Consider the following 20,499-nt stretch of genomic DNA (forward strand, 5'->3'; position numbering starts at 1 on the left):
GTGCCTGATGTTGGGCAAAAGATTCTTGCAATGCAGTGTGTTCTCGGGGTCCTTTCCAACTCTTCAGTTCCACAATTTTATGAAATCATCTGTCCTTGAAATAGCATTGAATTATGCCCAAGGGCTCAATGCTGCTTTGGGGGACTGCACACTGTCCCAATACCCACATGCACTAAAATTTGTGGGTGCCTGGCCCCTTCATGGGGAATTTGCGGGTGCTCAGGCACTCAGGGGCCCAGGGAGTTGGCACCTAGGGGCTCCCAAATAAGCTTTGGGCCGCTGCAAATCATTCTTAACAGAGAAGGAGATCTGTGACTGCCAGCTGCTTATGGCAAACTCTGCCTCTAGTTTGTGACCTGCTCTGCCTCTGCCCTGCCATTTTGTGACTGTTAGGCCTCAATAATCCTCAGGGCCGGAAGCAAAAAGTTTGGAGAACAAGGCGCTTGATGGGCCACCTAAAATCTAAGGTGACGTTATCCCCTCAGCAACCCCTTTTTAAAAGCAGGTGTATACACATTCTATCTTAAATTATTTAACAACATTCATATATACCACTCGGTGTTAAGAAAACCTCTAAGGGGCTCACAAAAATATCTAACAGAACATCATGAAGAACATCATTTTAAAATATGCAAAGAAGACTTTGGAATCACCAGTATAAACTGCAGTGGAACCTTGGTTTTCAAACTTCTCCGTTGACAAGCATTTTGGAACTCGAATGCTGGAAGTAACTGCTTCAGTTTTCGAACACTTTTCAGAAGTCAAACATACCACATGGCTTCCGTTTTGAGTTTCCCTATTGTATTGATGCTTCCGTATTGAGTTTTCGGTTTTTGAATATTTTGGAACTCAAACGGTCTTCCGGAACGGATTGCGTTCGAAAACTGAGGTTTTTGTAAAAAGAAAAGAAACACACCCAACTTCTACACGCCCGTCTGGGCTGGCTTGCTTAAAAGCAGAATGTTTTGATCTGACATCAGGGATTAACAGTTCAACTGAACTTTTGTCTCTCAGGTGCATATTGCACTCACATCCTTTCTGGAGAAACGAAAGTAAGCACGGCGGCCCCAAAATGCCCAGCTTCTCGTGTTTGCTGCTCTCCTTGCAGGGTGCATGTAAGTCGCATCCCCTCACCCGGAGGAGCCTTGCCAGTTGGGGGGGGGGGCTCCTGGGGGCTAGGGCAATGGAGGAGGGAGGGAGGGAGGGAGGGAGAGGCGGCTTCGCAAAGACCAGCAGGAGCCGGGAAGTGGGCGGCCAGGAGGCCTAGTCCAAAAGGACCAGGAGAGGTTTCCTGTCTGAAACCTGGGGAGCCTCTGCCAGTCAGTGTAGAGAGTACTGGCCTAGGTGGACTGATGGTCTGATTCAGTATAAGACAAAGCAGACCAGAGCAATACGTTTGGTACCAGCTTGGCTCAGGAGTTGCCTGAAGGAGGCGTACAAGGCGCCATCCAACTGCCTAAGGGACTCCACTCCAGATTTGTGTAGGGTTTACTCCTTAGCCTCTGCTGAAGATGTCCCACAAGGAAGTTTTTTTCCTTCTCCTAGATGGGCCAGCTTCCCAGATTGACAAGCCCCATCTGCCCCTCACTTCCCTCTATAGCTGGAACTTGTCTTCACACGCAGGATAAATCTCTTAGCTCACTGAGGGTTTGAGACCCATCAGCTACCCTCACCTCATTTAGCCGTCCAGTCGAAGCCTTTCCCTGGCTGTGGCCACTATCACCTGCTGACAGCTTCTTGGCCTCTGGGTATAGGCCGGAATAATAATAATAATAATAATAATAATAATAATAATAGCCACAGGTGAGAGCTGAGTGAAGACTCAGGACCAAAGTTGGACAAGCCACCCCAGAAAGAGCTTGACGTGTCCCACACCAGAGGTACTCCCCCCCCCCAGCCCCCACAGTGGATGGTTACTTTTTTTGAGAAGTCAAAGGTGCATCCCGCATTCAGATTTAAAGTACCGGTAGTCCTCGAACTCCTCCAACCAGCCTGGTTTTGTTTTGTTTTTTAACCAAAGGACTTCAGGAATCCCATTTTTGCATAATTAAGGGGAATAGAATTTTTAAAGAGTGGCAAAGAGCGATTTCAAGATATATTTGGCAGGGCAAAAAGCCAAGAATTCAATTTAAGTTGCTAACAGATATAAAAGAAAGAGGAGGCTTTGCCCTGCCAGATTTGAAATTGTACTACGAGGCATCATGTCTTTGCTGGTTGAAAGAGTGGATTAAACTAGAAAACAATGAAATGTTGGACTTAGAGGGGTTTGATAATAGATTTGGATGGCATGCGTACCTATGGCACAAGAAAAAGAGAGTCCATAAAGGTTTTGAGAACCACATCTTCCGAGGTCCTTTAATTGAGGTATGGGATAGGTACAAAAACCTATTAGAACCTAGAACGCCACGCTGGCTATCACCTCTAGAAGTTATGAGTGTAAAGAAAACTAATATGAGAAGTAAGTGGATAACATATGGTCAACTGTTATTTAAAGAAGGAGAAAAATGGAAAATAAAACCTTATGAGCAGGTTAAAGAACATGTATATGATTGGCTGCATTACTTCCAAACAAATGAGATGTTTAGGAAAGATGGCAAAGAACGAGGTTTTGCGGACAAGGATTCTAAATTTCAAAGTGAAATTATAGATAATGATGGTAAAAATCTACCCAAAATGTATAAACTGTTTTTAGAATGGAATTTGAAGGATGAAGAAGTTAAATCGGTAATGATTCGTTGGGCCAGAGATGTGGGCTATAATATACAATTTGAGGACTGGGAAAAATTATGGAAGGAGGGTCTAAAATTTACTGCTTGTATGACGTTAAAAGAGAATGTGATGAAAATGTTCTATAGATGGTATATGACACTGGCAAAATTAGCAAAAATGTATAGGACATGTAATAAGTGTTGGAAATGTAAAGATAAAGAAGGTACTTTTTATCACATGTGGTGGGAATGTAAGAAAGTGAAAGACTTCTGGGAAAAGATATACAATGAACTGAAGAAGATTCTAAAATATACATTCACAAAGAAACCAGAAGTCTTTCTGTTAGGAATAGTAGAAATGAGATAAAAAGGAAAGACTGTAAATTTTTTCAATATGCAATAACAGCAGCAAGAGTGTTACTGGCCCAGAAATGGAAACAAGAAATACCGACTGTGGAAGAGTGGAGAATGAAATTGTTAGATTACGCAGAGCTAGATAAATTGACAGGGAAGATTAGATACTTAAGAGACCAAAAGTTCATCGAGGACTGGGGGAAATTTGTGGAATATCTGGAATATATAAGTGAGGGACAGATGACGCTTAAGGGATTTAAAGAAGCACTGTGAAAATTTAAAAAGTATTGTCTAAAGGAAATAGGAAAAAAGAGATAAATAATGTCAATATAAATTTGAGAAATGTGTAATTAAAATTATAACTATGGATGATTTACGGAACAGCTGAGGGAAGTCCAAAAGAGAAATAAGTTTGTGAAAAACGATGTGAAATTAATATATTTTGTTTTGTTTTATTTATTGATGTTAATTAATAAAAAATTATATGCAAAAAAAAAAAGGCAAAGCAGACCGGAGCAATACGTTTGGTACCATCTTGGCTCAGGAGTTGCCGGAAGGAGGCGTACAAGGCGCCATCCAACTGCCTAAGGGACTCCACTCCAGATTTGTGTTGGGTTTGCTCCTTAGCCTTTGCTGAAGATGTCGCACAAGGGAGTGGAGGTTTAGGGTCAGAGTTTCTCCCTTCTCCTAGATGGGCCACCTTCCCAGATTGACAAGCCCCATCTGCCCCTCACTTCCCTCTATAGCTGGAACTTGTCTTCACACACAGGGGAAATCTCTTAACTCACTGAAGGTTTGAGACACGTTAGCTGTCCTCACCTCATTTAGCCGGCCAGTCGAAGCCTTTCCTGGGATGTGGCTACTATTGCCTGCTGACAGCTTCTTGGCTCTTTTTATGTGAATTGCCCTGAGACCGCTGGGTATAGGGTGGTATAATGATGATGATGAAGATGATGATGATAATGATGATGATGATAATAGCCACAGATGAGAGCTGAGTGCAGACTGAGGAACAAAGTTGGACAAGCCACTCCAGAAAGAGCTTGACGTGTCCCACCACACTTTTTTTAAAGCGCATCCTGCATTCAGATTTAAACTAGTCCTCAAACTCCTCTAACCAGCCTGGTTTTGTTTTGTTTTTTAACCAAAGGGCTTCAGGAATCCCATTTTTGCATAACTACAGTTTGCAGGAATCTTAAAAGTTAAAACTGGTTTATGATGGCTTTAGCCTGTGATGGAGGTCCAGTCTAATTACAGTCTAACTGTATCTCTTTGTCCTTTTCAGGGGCAGCCGTAATAATCCAAGTCCCTTCATCCCCCGTCCAGGCAGGGCCACGCTCTAATGCATACCTGCCTTGCCATTACACTTTTGACCCTCCCAGGACCATAAACGCTTCTGCCCTGATTGTGAGATGGTCGCTGAGAGGAAGAACCATTGTAAAGTTGCATGGGAGCATTTCAACCTATAGACCGAGGGGAGCAGTGCTTAATTGGGGCACAATACGAAAGGGCAATGCCAGCGTCATCATCACAGATGTAAGAGGCGATGATGTTGGAGTGTATACGTGTTGTGTTAGCCATTCTCCTGACGTTGCTGAAGGGAAGGTGACATTGAAATTAGAAGGTAAGGGATGCAAGGAGGTGGGCATATTTCGCATGAAAGTCCTTGATGTAAAATACAGTGGTGCCTCGGGTTACAGTCGCCTCAGGTTACTGAACTTTGCTTCAGGATAAGAACAGAAGTTGTGCAGAAGCAGCACGGCGGCAGCGGGAGGCCCCATTAGCTAAAGTGGTGCTTCAGGTTAAGATCAGTTTCAGGTTAAGAATGATCCTCCAGAATGAATTAAGTTCTTAACCAGAGGTACCACTGTACCATTTTAAAGCACATCCTATGAAGCGCTTCATGTTAACTCTGGGCCAAACAAACCTGACAGGGCCCAATTTAATGATGCTGCTGCTGATGATAATTTATACCCTGCCCATCTGGCTGGGTTTCCCCAGCCACTCTGGGCGGCTTCCAAAATAATAATAATAATAATAATAATAATAATAATAGTGCGATAAAACATCAAACATTAAAAACTTCCCTAAATATGGCTGCCTTCAGATGTCTTCTAAAAGTCAGATTGTTGTTTATTTATACATTTAAAGCACACTTAACTCGTGTGGCTTCCGGTGAAGAATCCTGGGAACTGCAGCTTGCAGCTCACGAAGCTACAGTTCCCAGCACCCTTTAAGCTGCCCAAGGAGATGCTCTCCTAACTCTCCTCTCTCCCTCCAGCTCCCCCACGCCTAACACTCGGCCCCACAGAAGTGCCCCTGGGAAAACCAATCAATTTGACGTGTGCAGCATCCGACTTTTACCCTGGCAGTGTTTCTGTGAAGTGGCTGCGAGGCAATGAGACTCTGAAAGTTGACTCGCCCCCTGCCAAGCTTGAGGCCAATTACCACTTCTATGCAGAGAGTGTCCTGAACGTCATACCACAAATCTCCGACGCTGGTGTTACCTTCTCGTGCCTCACCCAACACCAAGCAGCAAAAGACCCAATCCGTCAAGATATTGAGCTGAAGGTGGTAGGTAAGTGGGAGCCTTTCCTGTGCAACCTGGAGTCCTGGCCCACCTCCCCCATGCCCATGCTAAGCACAGTTCCCCTCTTAGTGAGACCCAGTTCTGACTCGCACTCTCTACCCTGTTCTGCCTCTGTGTATTTTTCTCCGCAAAACTCTATAGCTTTTTGCTCAAACCAGGTTGTGTCCCCTCCATGATATAGAAACAATCAAGAATTTATTTGCTGAAGTGGATGACGCCCCACCCAGTCAAGTTTGCTTCCACACTAGTGCCCTTCAGCATTGCCAAAGCACATTTAGGCCATACATTTAAAGCACATTTAACAAACACTTGGCCCCACAAAGGTGCAGCTGGCCAAACCAAGCGCCATGGTAAAAATAGACTTGAAATTGCATCGTTTACCCCAGTTTTTCCCCAGCAACAGACCCAGTTCTGACTCGCACTCTCTCTTTTTTTAATGAATATTTATTAGCATTTTCAATAACAAAACATAACAAAAAATAAACAAAAAATAACAAAAAATACAAAAATACAAAACTTAAAAACAATTAAAAAGACATAAAATTTCAATTGCTTATTTCCATTTAACTTCTTTCTCAGAACTCCTCACACCTCCCCTTCTTGTATTCCAATTTAAATTGTTAACTCAGCAAGTCCTTATTACTTATTTCTCAACTTTAACTTAATAATTTATTTTTGCATGTTGTTATTTTACTTTTCCTCTTTCTTCCATTTCCTCAATTTACTTTTGCAAACCTTATTTTCATTTCATTTTGACCATTCTAAAAACCAATTTTAACTTATCCAAACTTAGACATCAATATTTATACATCATTACTTATTCTTGAACATATTTCTTAAAGTCGACCAAAATTTCCCTTCCACGGCTTTCCCAGCTTCCATACAAATAACAAAGCGAATTAAAACAAAGCAAATTACAATTATATACCCTTTGGATTACCAGACTCCACCCACCCCTTTCCCGGTTTCAGTCCCCAACAAGTGTTCATCAGTCTAATATACTGTTTAGCCTGGAGATCTCACGTCCGAGGCTCTCAAATCTCTTTCAGTTCCTCTCTGCCGGCTTTTTTGATAGTCCTTGATGTTAAGCCCCAAATCTCGGAGGGGCTCTGACCCAACAGGATCCATGTTTTTTCCAACCAGCCCTCCATACTTAAAAGTAAAGCTTATGGGGTACTCCAAATCTTGTTTCATCTTCCTTTCAAATCCAAATGTCCCCAAAGCTCCAACTTCCACCTTGGTCAAATTTGTAATCCTTAGGTCTTCAGATCCTCACATGAGGAGATCTCTCAGTTTTACACTCTCCAATTCAGGCCAGACTTTCCACCTCAAGTTTTTATTCTCCTTTGTTGCCTTCATGTCAGGCCACAAATTGTAGCTCTCCTTTAACATCTGCAAAATTACAGCTCCTCCTTCCTTTTCTTCAGAGGCAACATATGTCTCTTTCTCCATATTCTCATGGCTCTCAAATTTCTCTATTTGTTCAATTGTACAGGCTTCCTGCTTCAAATCCCTATCACCTTCAACAATGTTATTTACTGCCAAGACCAAAGTGTTAACGCTTGTAGCCAAAACATCGGTTTGATCTTGTAACTTTCCCAAGAGAACAAGTATTCTATTCAATTCAGTCTGAGTTTTGCCTCCTCCAGCCATTCTTGTAATGTCCCTAAACCCCCTCTAGGGGGATTTTGGTTCCTTAATGTCTTTCAGTTCAAATCTAGTAATCAAGTTAGTTTGTATCAGCCATCTCTTATTTTCGAGAAATTGTAAGAAATATAGCCAGCAGAAGCGACAGAAACAAAGTTCCCTTTTTCCTTTCCTTTTGACAGCTAATTTGACAGCTGTCAAACTCTTCAGTACTTCATCAACAGGCTCTCTCGCGGGATGCCCCCGGGTCCGGTGTGTGTGTGAAACTTTAGCTCCCAAAGTTAATCTTTTATCCTCCGGTAAAGTTCTTATAGTGTCAAACCATGAAGGTTAAGGACTTATAAAAAAAGAAAGAAAGGATTCTCTCGACCTTAGATACCAGGTTCTTTGCTTTAAAATATTTAGAAAGGGGGGGGCGGACTTCCTTTTTGACCCTTCCCCGCTCGTTCCTGATTCAACAAAAAAATTTCTTTAAATTCCAAATTCCATGTTACTCACGGGTTATTACTTTAAAGTCCAATTGTTCCAAGGAAAAAGTCAGCGCTTCTCCGACAATGGCTTGCGGCTTCGCTCCGCAGAAAGAGCAGTCTACTCACAGCACCGCGCCGCACCCCGTCCCCGTTCCGGAGCCTTTAAAAAGGCTCCTTCGCAGATTGGGGGGGCGCAAATGGTGCCCACCGAGTCACCACGCTCACAGGCATCTGCACATGTGATTTTTAAGGGTCCCCGCGTCGCCGCCGCGGACAAGACCCGATCCTGCGGAGCCGATTCCCTCTGGAGCTCAGAGGGAATCCGCCATTAGTCGAAGGCGCTAACCCGGAAGTCCTGACTCGCACTCTCTACCCTGTTCTGCCTCTGCGTATTTTTCTCCTCAAAACTCTATAGCTTTTTGCTCAAACCTGGTTGTGTCCCCTCCATGATATAGAAACAGTCAAGAATTTCTTTGCTGAAGTGGATGAAGCCCCACCCAGTCGAGTTTGCTTCCACACTGGCACCCTTCAGCATTGCCAAAGTACATCTAGGCCATACATTTAAAGGACATTTAACATCGACACAAGGCCCCACAAAGGTGCAGCTGGCCAAACCAAGCACCATGATAAAAATAGACTTGAAATTGCATAGTTTTGCCCCTGGCAACAAGTTTTCTCGCAGCAACAGGTTGCCTTAGCAACAGACTTCTTTATTAGACAGGCTATGAATGAGAGCAAGCTGGTTGTCGTTCTGCCCAGATGCCTGAGGAGCACAGAGAAGGAATGATTCACTGTACTTAGTTTTACTTTATTTTCCTCAGGGCAGCAGTTGTATAAGTTGCCATGCTAATTCTTCAATAAATACTTTAAGCAGAACTTGAAAGGGTGAGGTGTTTATTCCCACATGGGAATTCACCAACAGATGAGCTGAACTGAGAAAGAAGATTCAGGAAGAATTTCTGGGTGACTCTGCTGAATGAAAACGGAACCCCAAACGACTGGCATAGGGCACTGGTGTGCCATACATTGAAAACACATTTAACGGATATTGCTTTGTCTGAAGAATCCTGGGAGCTACAGTTCCCAGCACCCTTTAACAAAGCCCAGTTAAGCTGCCAATGGAGATGCTCTCCTAACTCTCCTCTCTGCCTCCAGCTCTCCCACGCCTAACACTCGGCCATACAGACGTAGAGCTGGGCGAACCAAGCAACTTCTTGTGCGCGGCATCTGACTTTTACCCCGGCAATGTCTCTGTAAAGTGGCTGCGAGGCAGTGAGACTCTGAAAGTTGACTCGCCCCCCGTCCAGGAAGGGCCCGGTGGTCTCTTCTATGCAGAGAGTGTCCTGGAATTCACACCACAAATCTCTGACGCTGGCGTTACCTTCTCATGCCACATCCATCACCAAGCGAGAAAAGATCCAATCAGTCAAGATTTTGAGCTGAAGGTGCAAGGTAAGTGGGAGCCTTTCATGTGCGACCCTGGAGTCCAGGCCCACCTCCCCCATGCCCATGCTAAGCACAGTTCCCCCTTAGTGAGACCCAGTTCTGACTCGCACTCTCTACCCTGTTCTGCCTCTGCTTATTTTCCTCCTCAAAACTCTGTATCCCTTTGCTATCTGCTGAGGTAGGTGAAGGCCCACCCAGTTGAATTTGCTTCCACACTAGGGCCCCTCACGATTGCTAAGGCACCGCCTTCTTGCAAATCAGCTGGAAGTCGCATTAAAATGGCGGCTTCACACGCTACTTAACATGGTGCTGTATTTAGCAAAAAAGGCTTTATGTTCCCCATTTTGGGAGATGAGAAGCCTGTGACCTTCCAGATGTGGATGGGCTCCAGCTCCCGTCAGACCTAGCCAGGAAAGCCAATGGTCAGAATGATGGGAGTTGTAGTCAAAGGACACTGGAGAGCCACACTTTCCCCGTCCTTGCCTCACAGGACCTGTAGTGAGGTCCGTCTGGCGCCTCCATTGTCCTCCCCCCCCCAGGCTGTGATGGACTAGAATGGCATTTTTCACACACACCTGCCCTTTAAAGGGAACATAGGTCTGACTAAAATATGCAATTAAAGGGCTGCATTTCAGTAATCATAAAAAAGCACAAAAGATGAGAGGATGGCAATTCCAGACTAAGCATTTGGCATGGAAGCAACACAGCATTCTGCCCCCAAAGACCACCAGTTGGAAGCCTCTAGTGGATACAAACAGGGCACAATAAATTCCTTCTTCACCCCATTCTTCTCTTGAGGTCAAGCCACATGTCAGGCCATTATTGGATATCTTGGTGCCTGTTTCCCTTAAGTCAAAACTGCTGTGGAGTGCAACTCTTAATTCGACTGCGGGGAAATGATGGCACCGGAGGGGAGAATTAACCTTTTCCCCAAGTGCCTTCTTAAGGCAAACTGTAGCTCTGCAATAGTGACTCTTGTTGGTCTCAAGATATTGTTGGACTCAGACCCTTTGTCCATCTAGCGCAGTATTTTCCTGGCAGCAGCTGCATGCAAGGTAGATGCTCTGGTGCTGAGCTGCTCTTGTGTAATGCATTCACACAACTGTGCCCTTTAGAGACTGTTACGTAGGTTGCCTTTATAATCTGAAGTGTCTCCCTCTATTGGCCATCACCAGACTTGCAGGACCTCAACATCTCTTTCTTCTCCTTGCAGCTCGCCCAGAACTTCATATGCTCACCAGGCCACCAGGGAAGTCGTTCTTGGTAGCTGAGTGCCTGGCGTGTGGGTTTTACCCACAAAACGTTACAGTGCAGTGGCTGCAAAATGGGGAGCCGATCCAAGGGAAAATATACGAGTCGGAACTTGTACAGAATCCTAATGGGACGTTCTCAACCGGAAGCGTCTTCTTCCCAAAGCAGGGCCATTTTGCAGCCAGTTATACCTGCCAGGTACAACATGAAGCACTGGAGGCACCACTGGAGGAGACGATCCCCTGGGAGCCAGAAGGTGAGGGTGATGGAATTACCCACCTCTCATCCCCAGAATGTAGTACCAAATAACATCGGCCAAAACTTAAGACTGCATCTCCCATTGACTCTCCTCCAGCTCTAGGATACTTTGGATCACCGATGGCTTGGCTTCTAGGATCTGCGGGGCATGTTGTGGGAATTGGCATGGGAGTTGGAGCGACGTTGATGTACCAGAGACGCAGAGGTGAGTTGAGGCTGCTGGGAAGAAAGGGCAGCTGTGGCAGAAAGGGCAGCATAGTCCGTGGGGAGGCAAGGCTGCAGTGTTGGGGCACGGGACTGCAGATTGCAGTTTGGAAGCAGCTGATTATTGCATTCGTTCTCCCCCCCACCCTCTCTCTCTCTTATCAGCCCTGTAAGCTCAAGCTGCGCTGAATGACGAAACCCTCCTGAAGATGTCGAAAGTCAGGAGGGAAAAGCCAGATGAAGTCTTTGGTATCTAACAGTCCACGGAATAACATTTTGGCACAGGGTTGTTCTAGGCAATGCAATATTGTTCCATTTCATTACGTATTTCCTTGGAAATGCATTTCAAGTATGATAATTGCAGGAGGCTTCATTTTAAAGTCAAGGCGATTTAAATAATTTAAAATCAACCTTCCATTCTGAAATTATATACATATAGTAGAGCTCTGCACTCTTTGGGAATACAAAGAAACCAAGGAATATTGAGGTTTTTAAAATGGATATTATAATTTGTTAGTTTCAGGGCTGTGCCTCTGCCAACTCAGGGCCCCAAACAAGCCCAAAGAACACCTGATCCAGCTTGATCTTAATACTGATGACCAGTGAGTACCCAGCTTGAGGGTTCGGTTAATCTTTAATTAAGGTTAATAAACCCTTCATGTCAGGAGGCAGGTTGGGGAACAAGAAGCTGCATCTCCTTGCCTCCTCGCTCTGACTGCAGCATCAAGAGCAAGAGGGTTCAATCCTGCCTGGTGTTGCTTCACCAACACATCCCCCAGTCTGCCTCTCCTCTTTCCCCATCATTTCCCTCCCTGTTCCAGTTTGTGTATAATATGATTTCTTTTCTCCTTTAGTTTTTCACCTTATACACTGCATTATTTGTATGGCTATACTTTAGCTTGACGTCTACCAAGTTATGTTTCTTGTTTGTTGTGTTCTAAATTCTTTATGGAAAAACAGATTTCAATAAAGTGTTTATTTAAAAAAAAATCCCAAAACTGTAGTAATTCAAATGTAGGAAAAATAATTGACAGCACCAGTGCCTGACTTGGGCAAAAGATTCCTGCAAAGCAGGAGGTACTACTAGACGGCCCTCGGGGTCCTTTCCAACTCGTCAGTTCCACAATTTTATGAAATCATCTGTCCTTGAAACAGCATTGAATTATGCCCAGGGGCTCAATGCTGCTTTGGGGAACAGCGCACTGTCCCAATGCCCACATGCACCACGATTTGTGGGTGCCTGGCCCCTTAATTGGGAATTTGGGGGTGCTCGGGCACCCAGGGGCCCAGGGAGTTGGCACTTATGGGCTCCCAAATAAGCTTTGGGCCGCTGCAAATCATTCTTAACAGAGAAGGAGATCTGTGACTGCCAGCTGCTTATGGCAAACTCTGCCTCTGGTTTGTGACCTGCTCTGCCTCTGCCCTGCCATTTTGTGACAGGCCTCAATAATCCTCAAGGCCAGAAGAAGAATTTTTTGAGAAGAAGCCACTTAATTGGCCATCTAAAAACTAAGTCGACTGTTCCTCCCTCGGCAACCATTTTAAAAAAGCAGTTGTATACCCATTCTGTTTTAAATTATTTAACAACATTCACTTGGTTTAAAGAAAACCTCTAAACAGCTCACAAAATATTGAATGAAACACAGGCATCATTGTTAAAAACAGTTATGCAAAGGAGACTTTGAAATCTCCAGTACAAAATAAAAAGAAACGAAACATGCGTAACTTCTACACGCCTGGCTGGGCTTGCTGCCATAAAAGCAGAAATGTTTTGCTCTGGTGCCAGGAAGCCGCAGCTCAACTGAAATTTTATCTCTCAGCACATTGCACTCACATCCTTTCTGCAGAAATGAAAGTAAGAACGGCAGCCCCAAAATGTCCAGCTTCTCGTGTTTGCTGCTCTTCTTGCAGGGTGCATGTAAGTCGCATACCCTCACCTGGAGGACCCTTGCCAGTTGGGGGGGGGGGGGCTCCTGGGGGCTAAGGCAATGGAGGAGGAGGGAGGGAGGGAGGCAGAGACGGCTTTGCAAAGACCAACAGGAGCCGGGAAGGAGTCTGAAACCTGGAGAGCCTCTGCCAGTCAGTGTAGAGAGTACTGGCCTAGGTGGAGTGATGGTCTGATTCAGTATATAGCACTTCCTGTGTTCCTATGAAACTTCTTTTTCCTTCAACGGCAGGGTGGGGAGGGCGCAAGACTCCCCTCTTGGCCTTACTGTTGAGGTCCAAAGCAGACCAGAAAAATACGTTTGGTACCATCTTGGCTCAGGAGTTGCCAGAAGGAGGTGTAAAAGGCGCCATCCAACTGTCTAAGGGACTCCACTCCAGATTTGTGTAGGGTTTACTCCTTAGCCTCTGCTGAAGATGTCCCACAAGGAAGTTTTTTCCTTCTCCTAGATGGGCCACCTTCCCAGACTGACAAGCCCCATCTGCCCCTCACTTCCCTCTATAGCTGGAACTTGTCTTCACATGCAGGGGAAATCTCTTAACTCACCGAGGGTTTGAGACCCATCAGCTACCCTCACCTCATTTAGCCGTCCAGTTGAAGCCTTTCCCTGGATGTGGCCACTATCGCCTGCTGACAGCTTCTTGGCTCTTTTTATGTGAATTGCCCTGAGACCTCTGGGTATAGGGCAGTATAATAATAATAATAATAATAATAATAATAATAATAATAATAATAGGAGCCACAGGTGAGAGCTGAGTGCAGACTGAGGACCAAAGTTGGACAAGCCAGCCCAGAAACAGCATGCCGTGTCCCACACCAGAAGTGTTTTCCCTCCCCTAGCGCCCCATATACCACAGTAGGTAGTTGCTTTTTTGGAGAAGTCAAAGGCGCATCCTGCATTCAGATTTAAACTAGTCCTCAAACTCCTCTAACCAGCCTGATTTTTTACAAAAGGGCTTTGGGAATCCCTTTTTTGCATAACTACAGTCTGCAGGAATCTTAAAAGTTAAAACTGGCTTATGATGGCTTTAGCCTGTGATGGAGGTCCAGTCTAATTACAGTCTAACAGTATTTCTTTGTCCTTTTCAGGGGCAGCTGTGATAATCCAAGTCCCTTCATCCCCCGTCCAGGCAGGGCCACACTCTAATGCATACCTGCCTTGCCACTTCTCCTTAGACCCTCCCGTGCCCATAAACGTTGATTTACTGATTGTGAAATGGTCGCTGAGAGGAAAAAACGTTGCAAAGTTTGATACCAGCATCACAGTGTTTAGACCGAGGGGAGCAGTGCTTGATGCGACGCGGCTGCCAGAGGGAAATGCCACCCTCTACCTCTCGGATGTACGGGAGGAGGATGCTGGGGAGTATACGTGTTTTGTTCTCCATACTCCTGACAGTGCTGAAGGGAAGGTGGCATTGAAAATGGAAGGTAAGGGAGGCAAGGTGGCGGGTGGAAAAGCTTTTTTAAAACACTAAACATATTTCACATTAAAGTCCTTGATGTAAAATACCATTTTAAAGCACATCCTTTGAAGCGCTTCATGTTAACTCCAGGCTAAACATACCTGACCGTCTGCCAACCTAGCAGTTCGAAAGCACCTCCGGGTGCAAGTAGATAAATAGGGACCGCTTTCTAGCGGGAAGGTAAACGGCGTTTCCGTGTGCGGCTCTGGCTCGCCAGAGCAGCGATGTCACGCTGGCCACGTGACCCGGAAGTGTCTCCGGACAGCGCTGGCCCCTGGCCTCTTGAGTGAGATGGGCGCACAACCCCAGAGTCTGTCAAGACTGGCCCGTACAGGTAGGGGTACCTTTACCTTTACTTTTAAACATACCTGACAGGCCCTAGTTTTATTCATGTATCTGCCTCATTGTGATATTAAGCAGCTGGAGAGTGCCTATTTCTACAAGAGAATAAAATGTGCAGTTGCTCAACACCGCTCTGCACCCTTGCCTTGGCTCCCTATTGTCCGTTGCTTGAAGGACTTTTCTCCCAGCCCAGCTCTGATAACCAGATTTGAACCATGCTGGAGGCAATGGAATAGAGAGGTGTAGCGAGGAACACCTCTATGTTGACTTTTCTGAAAGACAGACCCCACACACTGCACCAGGAGAGGGCAGCTAAACTAGGATGCTAAAGCCAAGACCTGCCACTTCCATATCTGTCATTGGAATAAACCTACCTGTGGAAATCATCTCTCCTTTCTCTGGGTACTACAACCAACTTCACCATGACACATGATGACCAGCAAGAGATCCTTTTCAATGGTGGCTCCCTGCCTTTGTCATGCTCCAGGACAGCCTGCCTAGCTCCCACATCAAAATATTTTAGGCTCCATGCAATACTACCTTGCCTTCTCTGGCTTTAGAAATGGTTATTTGCTGAATGCTTACAGCGTGGTCCTAAAAGTCCAGCTGAGTTAACTGAAGCTTACTCCCAGGTAAGTGGGTATAAGAATTGCAATTCGTACAGTTCTGTTTCTTGAACTGCTGCAACTGTAGTTTAAAGGTTTTTATTTTGTATGGTGTAAATATTGTATTTTTATCTTTTATCTGAATTAGATTTCTGGCCCATAATACAAAATGGCTGCTGATGGTGTGGGACAGAAATTTTTAAATAAATAAATACTTATAATTTGGGTCTCAGTTTTGGGGAGCATAGCCACGGTGCTCCCTCGGAAAGAATTTGCCTATATGAAGCACATAACACTGGTTCTCCCTCAGCTGTGTTGGCTGCCATTATACTTCCCAGCATTTTTCAAGATGCATATCTTGATATCCTAAATTGGTTAGGGCCGTGTATTACAGGGAACACCAGCTCGCATTCAAGCCTACTCCTCTGGAGATGAGGTTTTGGGGAGAGCTGCAGTTTCATGTTCCATCATTAAGAGATGTTCATTGTAAGGAAACAGAGCAGGGCCTCCTTTGTGGTGGTGCTACAGAACTGAGATGTGACCTCTCAAGAGAGACTTGACAAAAGCACGCTTTGACAAATATCATCACCATTTATTTATTTATACCCCACCCAACTAGGTGGGTTTCCCCGGCCACTCTGGGCAGCTCCCAACAGAATATTAAAAACACAATAAAACATCAAACATTAAAAACTTCCCTAAGCAGGGTTGCCTTAAGGTGTCTTCTAAAAGTCAGATAGTTGTTTGTTTCCTTGACATCTGATAGGAAGGTGTTCCACAGGACAGATGCCACTGCTGAGAAGGCCCTCTGCCTGGTTCCCTGTAACCCCACTTATCACAGGGAGGGAACCACCAGAAGGCCCTCAGCGCTGGACATCAGAGTCTGGGCTGAACGATGGGGGTGGAGATGCTCCTTCAGGTATACTGGGCCAAGGCCGTTTAGGGCTTTAAAGGGCAGCACCAACACTTTGAATTGTGCTCAGAAATGTACTGGAGCCAATGTAGGTCTTTCAGGACTGGTGTTATACGGTCTCGGTAGCCACTCCCAGTAACAGGTCTGGCTGCTGCATTCTGGATTAGCTGTAGTTTCCATGTCAGCTTCAAAGGTAGCCCCACGTAGAGCGCATTGCAGTAGCCCAAGCGGGACAGTCTCCCAGACCTTGAGGGATGGCATAGTGGAGATACAGGACAGCAGCTCATACTGCATTTGGGGGGCAGGCCAGGCAGGACTTGGGGCTAAGAGTATAGTGTGTAACTTAAAGGCCACCGAATGAGTTCATGGGCAAGGTGAGATTTGATCTGCAGATTCCTAGTGCATGTTTTCAACCATGACTTCTACGCCAGCATCCTTGTACTGAGAGCTGCCTTTTATTGCAGAAGGGAAGAGGGAAGTCACATCCATGCCATACATTCAAAGCACATTTAACTCGTGTGGCTTCCGGTGAAGAATCCTGGGAACTGCAGCTTGCTGCTCACGGAGCTACAGTTCCCAGCACCCTTTAAGCTGCCCAAGGAGATGCTCTCCTAACTCTCCTCTCTCCCTCCAGCTCCCCCACACCTAACACTCGGCCCCACCGAAGTGCCCCTGGGAAAACCAATCAATTTGACGTGTGCAGCATCCGACTTTTACCCTGATGGTGTCTCTGTGAAGTGGCTGCGAGGCAGTGAGACTCTGAAAGTTGACTCGCCCCCTGCCAAGCGTGGGGCCAATTACCTCTTCTATGCAGAGAGTGTCCTGAACTTCATACCACAAATCTCCGATGATGGTGTCACCTTCTCATGCCTAATCCAACACCAAGCAGCAAAAGACCCAATCCGTCAAGATATTGTGCTGAAGGTGGTAGGTAAGTGGGAGCCTTTCCTGTGCAACCTCGAGTCCTGAAATGCCCATGCTAAGCACAGTTCCCCCTTAGTGAGAGCCAGTTCTGACTCACACTCTCTCCCCTGTTCTGCCTCTGCTTATTTTCCTCCTCAAAACTCTGTATCCCTTTGCCTGTAGTGAGGTCCGTCTGGTGCCTCCATTGTCCTCTCCCCCCCCCCCCCCAGGCTGTGATGGACTAGAATGGCATTTTTCACACACACCTGCCCTTTAAAGGGAACATAGGTCTGACTAAAATATGCAATTAAAGGGCTGCATTTCAGTAATCATAAAAAAGCACAAAAGATGAGAGGATGGCGATTCCAGACTAAGCACTTGGCATGGAAGCAACACAGCATTCTGCCTCCAAAGACCACCAGTCGGAAGCCTCTAGTGGTCACAAACAGGGCACAATAAATTCCTTCTTTACCCCATTCTTCTCTTGAGGTCAAGCCACATGTCAGGCCATTATTGGATATCTTGGTGCCTTTTCCTCTTAAGTTAAAACTGCTGTGGAGTGCAACTCTTAATTCGACTGCGGGGAAATGATGGCACGGGAGGGGATAATTAACCTTTTCCCTGAGTGCCTTCTCAAGGCAAACTGTAGCTCTGCAATAGTGACTTTTGTTGGTCTCAGGATATTGTTGGTCTCGGACCCTTTGTCCATCTAGCGCAGTATTGTATATGCTGCCTGGCAGCAGCTGTCTGACTTTCAGGAGGCAGCTTTTCTCAGCCTTGCCTGGAGACACCAGAGATTGAACCTGAGACCTTCTGCATGCAAGGCAGATACTCTGGTGCTGAGCTGCTCTTGTGTAATGCATTCACACAACTGTGGACTGTTCAGAGACTGTTAGGTGGGTTGCCTTTATACAGTGGTACCTTGGTTTTTGAACTTAATCCGTTCTAGGAGTTCATTCGACTCCCAAAACCATTTTAAAACCAAGGTGCAGTTTCTGATTGGCTGCAGGAGCTTCCTGCACTCAATCGAAAGCCGTGGAAGCCGCGTCAGGCATTCGGCTTCCAAAAAGGGTTCGCAAACCGGAACACACACTTCCGAGTTTGTGGTATTCAGGAGCCGATATGTTTGACAACTAAGCCATTCGGGAACCAAGGTACCACTGTACAGTGGTACCTCAGGTTACATAAGCTTCAGGTTACATAGGCTTCAGGTTATAGACTCTGCTAACCCAGAAATAGTACCCCAGGTTAAGAACTTTGCTTCAGGATGAGAACAGAAATTGTGCTCCTGCGGCGCGGCGGCAGCAGGAGGCCCCATTATCTAAAGTGGTGCTTCAGGTTAAGAACAGTTTCAGGTTAAGAACGGACATCCAGAACGAATTAAGTACTTAATCTGAGGTACCACTGTACTCTGCAATGTCTTCCTCTAGTGACCGTCACCAGACTTGCAGGACCTCAACATCTCTTTCCTCTCCTTGCAGCTCGCCCACAACTTCATATGCTCACCAAGGCACCAGGAAAGACGTTCTTGGTAGCTGAGTGCCTAGTGTGTGGGTTTTACCCACAATACGTTGAAGTGCAGTGGCTGCAAAATGGGGAGCCGATCCAAGGGAAAATATACGAGTCGAAACTTGTACAGAATCCTAACGGGACGTTCTCTACCGGACACGTCTTCTTCCCACAGCAGGGCCATTTTGCAGCCAGTTATACCTGCCAGGTGCAACATGAAGCACTGGAGGCACCACTGGAGGAGACGATCCTCTGGGAGCCAAAAGGTGAGGGTGATGGAATTACCCACCCCTCATCCCCAGAATGTAGTACCAAATCACCTCCGCCAAAACTGAAACCTGCATCTCCAACTGACCCTCCACCAGCTCCAGGATCACCAATGACTTGGCTGCTAGGACCTCTTGGACTCACTTTGGGACTTGTCCTAGGAGGTGTAGCGATGTTGATGTACCAAAGACACAGAGGTGAGTTGGGGCTGCTGGGAGTGGTGGCAGAAAGGGCAGCAGAGTCCGTGGGGAGGCAAGGCTGCAGTGCTGGGGCACGGGACTGCTGATTGCAGTTTGAAGACACCTGATTATTGCATTCTCTCTCTCTCTCTCTCTCTCTCTCTCTCTCTCTCTCTCTCTCTCTTAGCAGCCAAGAAGGAGCAAGCTGAGCCAAATGACGAAACCCTCCTGAAGAAAATGGGAGATGCCGAAAGCCATCAAGGAAAAGCCAGGTGAAGTTTTTGCTATCTAAGAGTCCACAGAATGACATTTTGGCACAGGGTTGTTCCAGGCAATGCAATATTGTTCCATTTCATTATGTATTTCCTAGAAAATGCATTTCTAGTATGATATTTGCAGGAGGCTTCATTTTAAAGTCACGGCGATTTAAATCATTTAAAATCAACCTTCCATTCTGAAATTATATATATATAGTAGAGCTCTGCACTCTTCAGGAATTCAAAGAAACCAAGAATATTGAGGTTTTCAAAATGGATATTATAATTTGTTAGTTTCAGGGCCAACTCAGGGCCCCAAACAAGCCCAAGGAACACCTGATCCAGCCTGATCTTCATACTGATGACCAGTTGTGTTGTGACATAAGAAAGAGTGCCTAGCTTGAGGATTCGGCTACCGTTTAATTAGGGTTAATAAACCCTTCATGTCAGGAAGGAGGTTGGGGAACAAGAAGCTGCATCTCCTTGCCTCCCTGCTCTGACTGCAGCATCTAGAGCAAGAGGGTTCAATCCTGCCTGGTGCTGCTTCACCAACACATCCCCCAGTCTGCCTCTCCTCTTTCCCCATCATTTCCCTCCCTGTCCCAGTTTGTGTATAATATGATTTCTTTTCTCCTTTAGTTTTTCACCTTATACACTGCATTATCTGTATGGCTATACTTTAGCTTCTTCTGTACCAAGTTATGTTTCTTGTTTTTAAGTGTTTTGAATTATGTATGGAAAAACAAATTTATTTTTTATTATTATTCATGTATGCTACAACAGCGGCAAGAGTCTTGATGACACAAGGATATAAGAATGAGGAAACCCTGACAAAGGAACAGTGGCAAGAGAAATTGATGAACTATGCAGAAATGGCTAAACTGACATACAAACTGCGAGATAAGAACAACTGTGACTTCAAAGAAGAATGTGAACATTTTACAAAGTATTTTAAAAGACATCAAAATGAATTGGAGTCCTTGGCAGCTTTTGAATAAACATACACAAATTTAGTGACTGATAACTAAGGATGGAGAACCCCAGTTGCCTCCTGCAACCCTTGAGCCATAGGCTGGGGTCATCTATAACTACAATGCTACATCTGAATTACTACAGATTTGGGTTTTTTTAAAAAAAATAAAAACACTTTATTGAAATTTGTTTTTCCTTTTTTTAAAAAAAATTATT

The 20,499-nt window shown here is 45.4% G+C and overlaps 1 gene segment (V, D, J or C); it reads left to right on the top strand.

Annotated features, from left to right (window-relative positions):
• Nucleotides 1–682: 682 nt before the first annotated feature.
• LOC310829507 (Ig gamma-2C chain C region-like) lies at nucleotides 683–11,236 on the top strand. The segment is given in 7 exons: nucleotides 683–1,115; nucleotides 4,348–4,686; nucleotides 5,344–5,640; nucleotides 8,925–9,221; nucleotides 10,429–10,722; nucleotides 10,828–10,929; nucleotides 11,094–11,236.
• The last annotated feature ends 9,263 nt before the right edge of the window (nucleotides 11,237–20,499 follow it).

Source organism: Podarcis gaigeae (assembly GCF_964106915.1).
Source record: "Podarcis gaigeae genome assembly, chromosome: 13".
NCBI lineage: Eukaryota > Metazoa > Chordata > Lepidosauria > Squamata > Lacertidae > Podarcis > Podarcis gaigeae.